At 40.8% G+C, this 11,527-nt stretch overlaps 1 non-coding gene across 1 annotated transcript; it reads right to left on the reverse strand.

Moving 5' to 3' along the window:
* Positions 1-5,011: 5,011 nt before the first annotated feature.
* On the reverse strand, positions 5,012-5,118 carry LOC141616036 (small nucleolar RNA R71). The gene has a single exon (XR_012530414.1). It is a non-coding gene; the product is annotated as a small nucleolar RNA R71 (small nucleolar RNA).
* Positions 5,119-11,527: the final 6,409 nt, after the last annotated feature.

The raw sequence follows: 11,527 nt of genomic DNA on the forward strand, positions 1-11,527 counted from the left end.
CACGAACTAAGCATATAGACATTAGACACCATTTTCTACGGGATCATGTAGATAAGGGCAACATAAGACTGGAATTTTGTAGTACAGAAAAACAATGGGCTGACATTTTTACCAAAGCATTGGCTAGAGAACGTTTGTAGATTTTACGGTTGGAAATTGGTTTAATTGGTGGCAACTAAACTTGTCACAAATATTTTATTCTCTATATGACTGACTAGATTTGACGAGATTGTATGACTGTGTCCGTATTTTTTGTTGCAAGTTTAATTGTGTCAAATTTATATTATATTATGAGAATATTCCATTTTCTAGTCATATAAATTTTAAGTTTATTATGAACCAAAAGTCGTAGCCAATTGTTCCAATTTCTTGCCAAAACCGAAATTCCCACAAAATTATCTCTTACCATATCTTAACATATCTTGTCATATCTTTTAGACAATTAACCCTAACCACTTGTTTATACTATGGTAAATATCTTTTTAAAAAAAATCAAAAACTTACCTAACTTCCTCTCCACACGCCACCTCCACTTTCCTATTTCCCTTAAACCACTTTTACCATAATTGATTCCATGCTCCCATAAATACTCCCCCCTACCGTCACCATCACACACACAAAACCCCAAAGACCTCCCTTTATACTTTTCTACACACTCAACCTCCAAAATACTTTAATCATCATGACGCCTCCCTCAACCCGTTTTCACTCGCCATCAACTCGATCCACAACTCAGACCGGGTCCTCCAAACCTTCATGCAACAAAACCTATGTCCCTATCAAAACTCCCTCACCTTCATCAAACAAAAAACCAACTAACCCCGATCATAACCGGGTTGATCCTAACTTAGAAGGGAAAAGACGGAAGTTAAATAAAGGGAAAAAGAAGGCCGTAGGGTTTGAAGATTCGGTGGAAGAAACCGAGGTTGTAGCTACCCAAGAAGGTCATCAAAGGACAATGTTTCGGGAATACATGCCGAATGCAACATCAATGGGGCTTGATAAGCTTTGACTCACCGCGGATGAAAGAACTCGTGTCAACTTTGTTATGAGGTACGGTATTCATGGTGGTCGTCTCTATTCCGAAAAGTGGTATGGAAAAATTGAAGCTTTGCAATTTTTAAGGATTTCTTGAATTTTCAAGAATGGAAGAAAGTTTGTTCCTTTGTTGGTCCGGTTTATCCTATTGAGGTAATCCAGTTTTATTCTTCCGTCTCTGTCAAAAATAATGTGTTGCATGCGGTGGTGAATGATACCGAAGTCAAAATCTCCCTTGCCGACTTTTGTACTCTGTTTTCGGTCCCTGATGATGGGATCGAAATAAATCCGAGTGCGGAATAGGGAGATGTGACGGAGGAAGAAAAGCTTAAAATTAAGAAGTCGTTTGATGTTGATGCTACGGGGTCAAGTAACATGCTTGCGGGGCCATTTACCCCAAAATTGAAATTCTTTCTTAATTTCATTTGGAACACGGTTGTTCCGAGAAGGGGTGGTTGTGATAAGTTGTCTAGTTATGAGATGGTGTTGTTGTCTAAGTGGCTTGAAGGATCAAAAGTTAGTCTTCCTCGTCTTGTGTTTCATAAAATCGTTCAAACAAGTATATGTGTCACTGAGGAAAAGTTTTATACTACTTTGGATTTGCCTTATGGTATGTGGGTCTCTCGGCTTTTGGAACATAAAGGGGTGATTGGGATTTCTAGCTATGGTGTCAAGGTGAAAGATGAGATGTGTGACACTCATCTTAAATTGATGAAAATGGGTGCAATTGGACCCGATTTGGTGTTTTTGGCAAAAGAGAATGTGGAGGAGAAATAGTCGGATGTGGTCTCGATTGTTGAACAAAAATTGGAATTGTGTATGGCAAGTATTTGTGAAAAAATGGATGCACAAAATAAGATGGTTGCGGAGTTGGTCTCGGGTTTGGGAAAAGACAAGAATGAGGCTTCGGGTTCGAAGGGTTCGGATCTTGGTGAAGTCTTGTCTTATTTGCATGGGCTAGAAGCACGGGTTGATGCCATGGCTAAGGATGCGGCTAGGGCGGCCAAGGAGTGTGTTCGTCATTCTAGTTCGTTGGCTAACTTAGCTAGTCAAGGTGGGGCTTTGTGGAAGGAAGGGAAGGCTATGCATGAGGATATGCGGGTTGTGTACGAGGCTACTCAAGCCTTGTCGTTGAAGGTGCTTAATTTTGAGCGGTGTCTCACGGCACAAGCTAACCATGTCCGTTCATGCTTTGATCGTCTTGACTCTCTTGAGTTTAGGACCCGTCCCGGTTATGTCAACCCCAATGTCGTGAAACGTGACAATCCTTAAACCCGTCCTCCTCTTTTCCTTGCCTTTTCTTTTGTTAGACTTTATATTTTGAATAATTGTCTAATTCGGCCCATTTTGGCTTGCTTTTTATTCGGCCCAGTTGGCTTAAATAACTTGTTATTATTCGGCCCAATTGGCAATTAGACTAGTTTGGTTTGTAGTACACTTATTTTCTATTTTGGCATGATTATGTAGATTACTTTCTCATTTTATAATCTTTCTTTGCATGATTAATACGTGTCTCGATCTATATCATTCTAGTTGTTTTATATCTTTTCTCGTCTTTTCGATGATGTCAAGAGGGGGAAGAAATTCTTGTGACTTAAGTATTTGCCTAAGCTTGCTCCTTGTCAGAACCTTTAATCTCTTAAGGTCCTTAGATGCTATACTTTGTATATAAGTGATTGTTCTTGCGTTCAACTGTCTATGACTTTTTTTTAGTATTATTGATGCGTGTCTTTTATATGATGTTTTACACCCTATATTACACGCATTTCAGAGCTCATTTATGTAGTTTATTCTACTATTCTCCCCATTTCCGGCTACTTTCGTGTTTTTGTACATTATTGCAGAAATGTGAAGAATTCAGCGGAAATCAAGCTAAATCCGTCCCCGAGTATCTTGCATTGCATTTGACGTGAAGTATTTACTCAAGGAACGAGCTTGGTGCGCATTTCAAGGCCCAAAAGACAAATCCACGAGAATATAGAAGTCAAGTACCAGCTTAAGCAGTCGATCGACCGATACCTATGGTCGATCGACCATCCCACGACTTACAGAAGCCACTGTTCAGTGCCACTCAGTCGATCGACCGGTCCCAGTGGTCGATCGACCAAGTTACAAGCTGATACGCAGATTTAACATATAGAACGAGAAATCCAAAGCCCAAAGCGATATTAGGTTTAGGAATAATGTTACGTTATACTCCTATATAACGTAACCTGCTCACATTCAGAAAATTATCAAGTTTTACATTCAGTTTTCAACTCCGTTTTCATCAGTTTTAGTTTATCATTAATTAGGGTTCAAGGATTGTTTCGGTATTGAATACAATTCACTTCCATATTCGGCTTTGTTCTTTTCCTTCGCAATTCACACGGTACTCTCTAGTTTTGTTCAGTTATTTTGCTTTCATTCATAGTTGTAGAATTGCTAGATCAGTTTCCCCAAGCCGAATCACTGTCTTATGTTAATTGTTTCTTTCGCCGTATTAATCATGAATTCTGTAGTTTATTTAGCCAATTTTATTGTTGCCTTTATTTTCAGTATGAGTAGCTAAATAGCTTGTGCTAAGATGTAGGGGAACTGTAGATTAGGCGGCGTAGAATTAATTTGGACTGAAATCGCGTGTCAGTCGATCGACTGCCATACCTGGTCGATCGACTGACCACGTGAGGTGTTACCTTCGTTTTAATTGATTTAATTCTATATTCGACGAATCGAGTGCACACGTCTAGTTGAATGTTTAGGATATGACTGACCCATTAGATCGAGAGATAGGGACAGTTGCTAGATCACCAATTAAAATGACTAAACAAAGCTGAGATCGAAATATAGGTAAAGTTTAGATTATTAGTCACTTCTCAGGACGAGAGTCGGTATTAGTGATATTAGGAACCTATAGCGAGATCGAAAGATGCTATCTGTTAAGAGTGGACCGAGAGGACCTCTTGTTTTCCCGCCTCATGTGTTTGATTTAGACCTACTTAGTATGCTGCCGCCGAAACTACAGTGAACCGATCATCTTAGCACCCTTTTAATTCTTTATTTCATCTACTGTTTAGTTTATATTTACTTTTATTGCCTTAGCTATAAGATCACTCAAATCAATCAACCCCCACGTTCTGTTACCTCAAGACTAGAAATAGACAATTATTAATTACATTCGCCTCCCTGTGGTTCGACCCTGCTACCACTGTCTATAGTTGTAGTTGGATTATAAATATTATTTTTGGTGCTCACAACGACGGGTATCAAATTTTGGCGCCGTTTCCGGGGAGGCAATAGTTTAAAATTATTAGTTGTTTTTAATTTTAGTCTTTCGTTAGTTTAAGGGACTTCCGTTCCTTATACTCTTCTTATACTCTTCTTGTAGTTTCTTCTTATGCGCAGGTCACAGGGTGGTGAACTACTACCGTTCAATCCTGAGATTGAGAAATCTTTGCGCGAGTTGAGGCGATCATCTAGGGTATTGCCGACAGAGGAAGAGCTGAGTACTCTGTCTAGTTACTACGAGAACGCTCTATTTGAGGAGGATCCACCTTCATCTCCAGTTTCTACTTCATCAGCTGAGACCGTCACATCTCCAGATCTTCCAGTCATGGCTGAAGAAGCAAGTATAGCCAGTCACTCAGAGCCAACAGCTGAAAATCTCTACAAGGGATTTGCATTACCAGGGGAGGCAAGGAAATTCGAGCCAAAGCCTTCCTATATTAACTTGGTTGAGAGAAACCAATTCGAGGGAGCTGCAAATGAAGATGCAGCCAAGCACATGGAAATATTCATTGATTATTGATGTTCCATGTCCCCACCAGCCGGTGTGACCCCAGACCAGGTGAAGGAGACCATGTTTATATTCTCTCTTCGTGATGCTGCGAGGGAGTGGTATAGAGACCTGGATCGAGCTGCTCATGGGATCACCGATTGGAATTCTTTGGCCTTGGCATTCTATAAGAAATATTTTTCTGCCTCGAAGACCAATGCCATTAGAGCTCAGATCACGAGCTTTAAACAGGAGCCCGATGAGAACTTTCATGAAGCATGGGTCCGATTTAAGAAGCTGGTGCGAACCATTCCGCACCATGGGTTCGAGAAGTGGAGTCTATGCAATCAGTTTTATAATGGGTTGTACGACAATCAGAGAGCTATCCTGGATGCTGCAGCTAGTGGCAGATTCCAGGAGAATATGGGAGAGACTAAGGGGTGGAAGATCATTGATGATTTGGCCACCCATAAGGCTGAATATGGGAATTCCAGAGGCAATCAGAGGAGGAGTGCTGAATCCCCTTCTGTAGCTGCATTAGAGGCTATCACGGCGAGGTTTGACAAATATGAGTTGGGAGGAGCTTCAAAAGGAGGGATGTATCATGTGAATGCTGTTTCAGACGGTCCTTTTGTCTGTAGAAGATGTGGAGCTGAGGGACATGTTTCAGAAAATTGTCCTAGTCCCTTCGAGTCTTGTGCTGCCTTTCAACATTATAGGCAGACCAACACTTATTATGAGCCGAATGTCCATCCGAACTTGAGGTGGAGTAGCCAGAATGTCCTAAACCCAACTCCACCTCCACAGCAGCAGCAGCAGCAGCCTTATGTGCCTCCACATAAGCAGCCATACCAAAAACCTCCTTATGTGCCGGAGCAGCAGTCCCAAAATTCCGATCTTGCTGAGTTAAAGAATTTGTTGCTGAAAGAGTCTCAAGCTAGAGAGGCCGGGATGAAGATGCTAGAGAGCCAAATTGCTCAATTGGCTAGCAAGAATACAACTCGAGCTCCGGGACACTTACCGACTCAAACTGATCAAAAAAAGACCCTTAATGCCATTACCTTGAGGAGTGGGACCGTCCTGGAGGGGCCTGCTATGGTTGAGGATATCCCTGAAAAAGTTTAGGCGGAACCAAGCAAGAACAAAGCTGTAATAAGTAATAGCAAGAAAAAGGCGTCTACCAGGTATATCAGTTGATCGACTGATATACCCAGTCGATCGACCAGTCCGCGAGTTACAGGAGCTTCTGGTACTATTGAAGCCAGTCGATCGACTGACCAACCTGGTCGATCGATTGGAACCGCTGCTGAGGGTGAGCAATTTCGTCCTCCAATGCCCAATAATTTGAGGGACCACTTGTTTCGGGGTACGACAACTCCGAAAATATTGGGGTAAGACCCGAGTGCTGATGGGTCAGTCCCGGTTCCGAAATATGATCCGACAACGGTTAATGGGTCATTTTTGAGACGGTCTGAGGAGGGTTCAAGCTTCAACAAGGAGAAAGTGGTGGACTTTCAGCCTAAGTCCATGGATGCCGGCATGCGAGATTTAGAGGAGAGGGCAAAGTTACTTCTTACAGCCCCTTATCCAGAGAGACTGGTGCCGACGAAGGAACAGTTATCTTTCAATAAATTTGAAAATGTTGTTCGTAGCTTAAACGTACAAGTACCTTTCCTAGAATTAGTAAATCAAGTGCCTGCTTACATGAAATTTATGAAGCAATTACTGTCTAAAAAGAGGCCACTTGAAATTGTGCATACTGTCGCACTCACTGAGGAGTCATGCTTCTATTTGACTCACACTGCACCACATAAATTAGCTGACCCAGGTAGCTTCTCCGTTCCTTGCAATATTGGTACCTTCTCAATTGAGAAGGCACTATGTGACCTAGGAGCCAGCATTAGCGTCATGCCCTTGAGTCTAGCTAGGAAGTTGAAATTGACTAGGTTTGCAGTCACCGATATGACGGTACAGATGGCTGATCGTTCTGCGGTCCAGCCAATAGGAGTCTTAGAGGACATTCCTGTGCAAATAGGAAAGTTTTTCTTCCCTGTTGACTTCGTTGTACTAGACATGCCTGAGGATGCCCACATACCTATCATACTAGGTAGACCATTTATGCACACTGCTGGTGCAGTTATCGATGTAGGTTCTGGAACTTTGACCTTTAAAGTGGGAAAGCATTCTATTGTCTTTGCCCAGACGGCTAAGAAGAAAGACCCTATGTGGCCTGTCACTTGTAATACGGTTTCTGAAAAGAAATCATACTTTGTGCTACCTGATATGCCTGTCTCTATTCCTATTCCTGTTGTGACACCTCCGCCCCATATTGGGAGCAAATTGGAGGAAGATTCGTCTGTTTTACATATTGCAGGAGCTGGTTTGGGGAAGGAAGAGCCGCTGGTTGCTCCAGCTGCAAAGGAGCCAATCGTCTCAAGAGGCAGCCTAGGATGTCTTAGCTATGGCACGGATGAGGAGCTTGAGGATGAGCCAGTCAAAGTAAGGGAGTCCGACTTGGACTTTGATGAGCCAGAAGAGGTCGTTGAGTGGGACGATATCCAGGATGATCCGTTGAGTCCTGTGGATGCTGAAGTTGAAAAAAGTGCAGCCGAGAAGATGAGCACTATTGAGGCAACCTCTAGTAGCCAGAAGCCGACCAAGTGGGCCATTCCGTGGCCATTCTTGATCAACTATTAGTTGATCACGTGCTTTACAAACAATTTTTATTGCTTTTAGACTCTTTATTTTTATTGCTTTTGTGTGCGCATTTTATTTGGTTTGCTTAGGATTCTAAAGCCTTATACTATACTTTGGATTTTGCGCAATTTTGGGCGCGTTATTTTGTGCATTTGCAGGTTTTTAGACCTCATTAGCTCAAGTAATTGAGCTAATTCGAAGAAATCTGAAGTTACAGCAGTTATTCCAATCGATCGACTGCCTTCTATGGTCGATCGACTGGTCTGCAGTTTCCAGGAGCTATTGATCCTTTCACCTTAGTCGATCGACTGGGTGATGTGGTCGATCGACCAAGTTCGCTGTTGTATCCATTTTCGATCACTCCCCTGCTGTGTTTGATCGTTTTGCGGAATTGAGGGAGTCTTCCCTCCCCTTTATTTTCCGACTCATTTCTGATTTCTTCCATTTTCGTAATTTTGCACATAATTACCGCCTCATAATTGTTTTCTCGATTTTATGCGTGGTATTTGTTTGTCTTTTCAGGTACTTATTGGTAGCACTGCTGGCTACTGAAACCTCCTAGCTAACGCTGGTTTGGGGAGGTTTTCCTTGCTGCGCTTAAAGTCTTGTGAGCTCCCGAGTTCCATTTCATGTCATGTTTGTTTATTCATTTTTCGCAAATTCCCGTTTCCCTTTTGCTTCTTTATACATGATTTTGCACAATGGGGACATTGTGCGATTTGGTTTGGGGAAGGGTTTTGCGTTGCATTTCATTTGCTTGCATTCACGTTTACATTTCAGTTTTGCATTGTTTATTTCATTTCTCTTATATATACAAAATTCAAAAAAATTGATAATAAAATTTCAAAAATTTCAAACAATGCACGTTTAATTTTAGAATATAGGTCGAGTCGGAACGGCAGTATTTCAATGATGACATTGCATTTGCACCTGTTTTTGCCTAAGCCTTGCTAATTGACATGTTATTAGTAGAATCATTTGCATAGTGATACCTGTCGCTGTGAGTACCAAAGATAAAATTTATAATCTCCTATTAAGACTAACCTAGGCTAGTGGTAACAGGGTCGAACCACAAGGAGGCAGTTGTAAACTTTAATTGATTTATGTTCAGTCTGAGGTAACTATTATGGGGGTTGATTTGAATTGGTCGACAGCTAAAGTGAACAAAGATAATAAACTAAATTAACAAAACAAACAGATAAAAGAAGGGTACTAGGATGGTCGGGTCATTATAGCTTCGGCGGCAGCAAACTAAGTTGGTCTGAATCAAACACAGGTAAGGCGGGAAATAAAGAGGTCCTCTCGGTCCACTCTTAACAAATAGCATCTCTCGATCTCGCTATAGGTCCCTAATGTCACTAATACTAACTTTCGTCCTGAAAAGTGACTAACGGTCTAAACTATACCTATCTTTCGATCTTAGCACAGGTTAGTCGAATTAATTGATGGTCAAATAACTTTCCCTATCTTTCGATCTAAAGGGTCAGTCACAAAATAGGTATCTAACTGGTCGCATGCATTCAATTCGTTAGATACAAGATTAAAAACAATTAAAACGAAGGATAACCTTACAAGGTCAGTCGATCGACCAACTCTGTCAGTCGATCGACCAACACGCGGGTTCAGTCCGTGTAAAATCTAATGCCGCCTATGCTACAACTCGCCTACATCCTAGCACGAACTATTTAGCTACTCATGGCGATGATGAAAACTATAACAACATTAAAGATTAAGACTAAGGAATTCATGCTTGAATTAACGGTATAAAGAAATTGCATAAGATGATAATTACGGCTTTCGGGAAACTAACTAGCAAATCTATCTCTACGAATGCAATAAAGATGAACTGAATTAAGAACAAGGAAATACCGAAATTGCAGAGGAACGATTAAGAACGAGAACAAAATTCCGATGCTCACAATGTCTCCGAACCTTAATTATTGATAAACTAAATTGAATGTGAAACCAGGTAAAACTCAGATGTAATTCGATACCTAAAACTGAAAGTTGTGTTACGTTATATAGCAAATAAGCGTAACAATTATTTCCTAAACCTAAACTTCACGGGCTTCAAGATTAACGGTCTCTAAATTCACGTCTGGAATAAAAATCTGGTCGATCGATTGATAATTCTGGTCGATCGACTGCTCCTCAGCAAACAGTGGCTTCTGGAACCCGAGCTTTGGTCGATCGACTGAAGGTGGTAGTCGATCGACTGGATGAGCTGCTACTTGACTTCTTAAAATACGTGGACTTGTCTTTTGGGCCTTGGATCGCGCACCAAGCTCGTTCCTTAAGCAATTCCTTGGCTTTCGGGAAACTAACTAGCAAATCTATCTCTACGAATGCAATAAAGATGAACTGAATTAAGAACAAGGAAATACCGAAATTGCAGAGGAACGATTAAGAACGAGAAAAAAATTCTGATGCTCACAATGTCTCCGAACCCTAATTATTGATAAACTAAATTGAATATGAAACCAGGTAAAACTCAGATGTAATTCGATACCTAAAACTGAAAGTTGTGTTACGTTATATAGCAAATAAGCGTAACAATTATTTCCTAAACCTAAACTTCACGGGCTTCAAGATTAACGGTCTCTAAATTCACGCCTGAATAAAAATCGTCGATCGATCGATAATTCTGTCGATCGATCGCTCCTCAAAGAAAGCAAAGTGGCTTCGATCCGAGCTTTGGTCGATCGACTGAAGGTGGTAGTCGATCGACTGGATGAGCTGCTACTTGACTTCTTAAAATACGTGGACTTGTCTTTTGGGCCTTGGATCGCGCACCAAGCTCGTTCCTTAAGCAATTCCTTTACGTCATTTGCAATGCAGCTTACTCGAGGACGGATTTGACTTGATTTCTACTCATTTCCGCATAAATCTGCAATATTACATAAAAATACGAAAGTAGACAGAACGGGGCAAATAGTAGCATAAATTACATAAATGAGCTCTGAAATGCGTGTAAAAGGAGATGTAAAACATCATATAAATGACACGCATCAAACTTCCCCAAACCAAACCCTTGCTTGTCCCCAAGCAAGAACTAGACTCGATCTAATGACCTAATGGAACGAGTTCAATCTCAGAGCGAATTGACAACTGTAAAGCCTAAACCGATTTAATGCACAATCAACAATCAATTAGTAATGTGAATCATGCAAACGAATTATAAAGTCGTCAAAAACTGTTGCACCTTTGACTATAGAGACTTATCAAATTGGACTCTCGCGGGTCGCTCAAATCACTCAATTAAGCACAGGTGAATAATGTAAAGATAGAAAGAATTCATTTTGTAGTGACACTCACCTAACTACGACCTATGAGAACATGCCAGCAATAAAATATGAAAATGACCTCTATGACCGTACATATGCATTCCAACCAAACAAATGACCAATGACACATGCCGAGGTATATATGTGGATATGTGAGGTATGGGTAAGAAGAGGCAAAACATTTTATGGTAAAGTGGAGGTACAGATGATCAAGCTAGTACCAAAACGGAACCACGTGGCAACATCCAACTTCTTTCTCATAAACAAATAAAACGGTGCTATAGCAAGCACAAAACTCACAATCTCCAAATTATTAAATCAATAAAACTCCCCATAGAATATAAATGAAACATGGGAGCAAAAATCGCCAGAAGATAAGGATTAATTTATGCGAATTGACTTCTTTTCTCGAACCTCAGTCGATCGACCAAAAGGGGCAGTCGATCGACCCAACTGAACAGTACAGAACTTTTTTCTTTTTTCGAATCATTTTTTTTCTTTTTTTTTTTTGTTTCTTTCTTCCTTTCCTTTTCATTTCATTTCCCAACCATTATCTCAACAGAGCATATGCCACCAAAAATGAGTAACAATCCCAAAAACACAGACTACTAGCTTGACAAAGGACAGGCTAAATGTAGGATGTAGTAAATAGGACAAAAAAGGATATTTTTGGCAGTGTGAAGCTTATGGGCAATATGAGAAAAGGAAACCTCTACCACATGTGTCAACTAACCACAAACCGAATGCATACAGG

The sequence above is a fragment of the Silene latifolia genome, chromosome 11 (assembly GCF_048544455.1).
Source record: "Silene latifolia isolate original U9 population chromosome 11, ASM4854445v1, whole genome shotgun sequence".
Taxonomy (NCBI): domain Eukaryota; kingdom Viridiplantae; phylum Streptophyta; class Magnoliopsida; order Caryophyllales; family Caryophyllaceae; genus Silene; species Silene latifolia.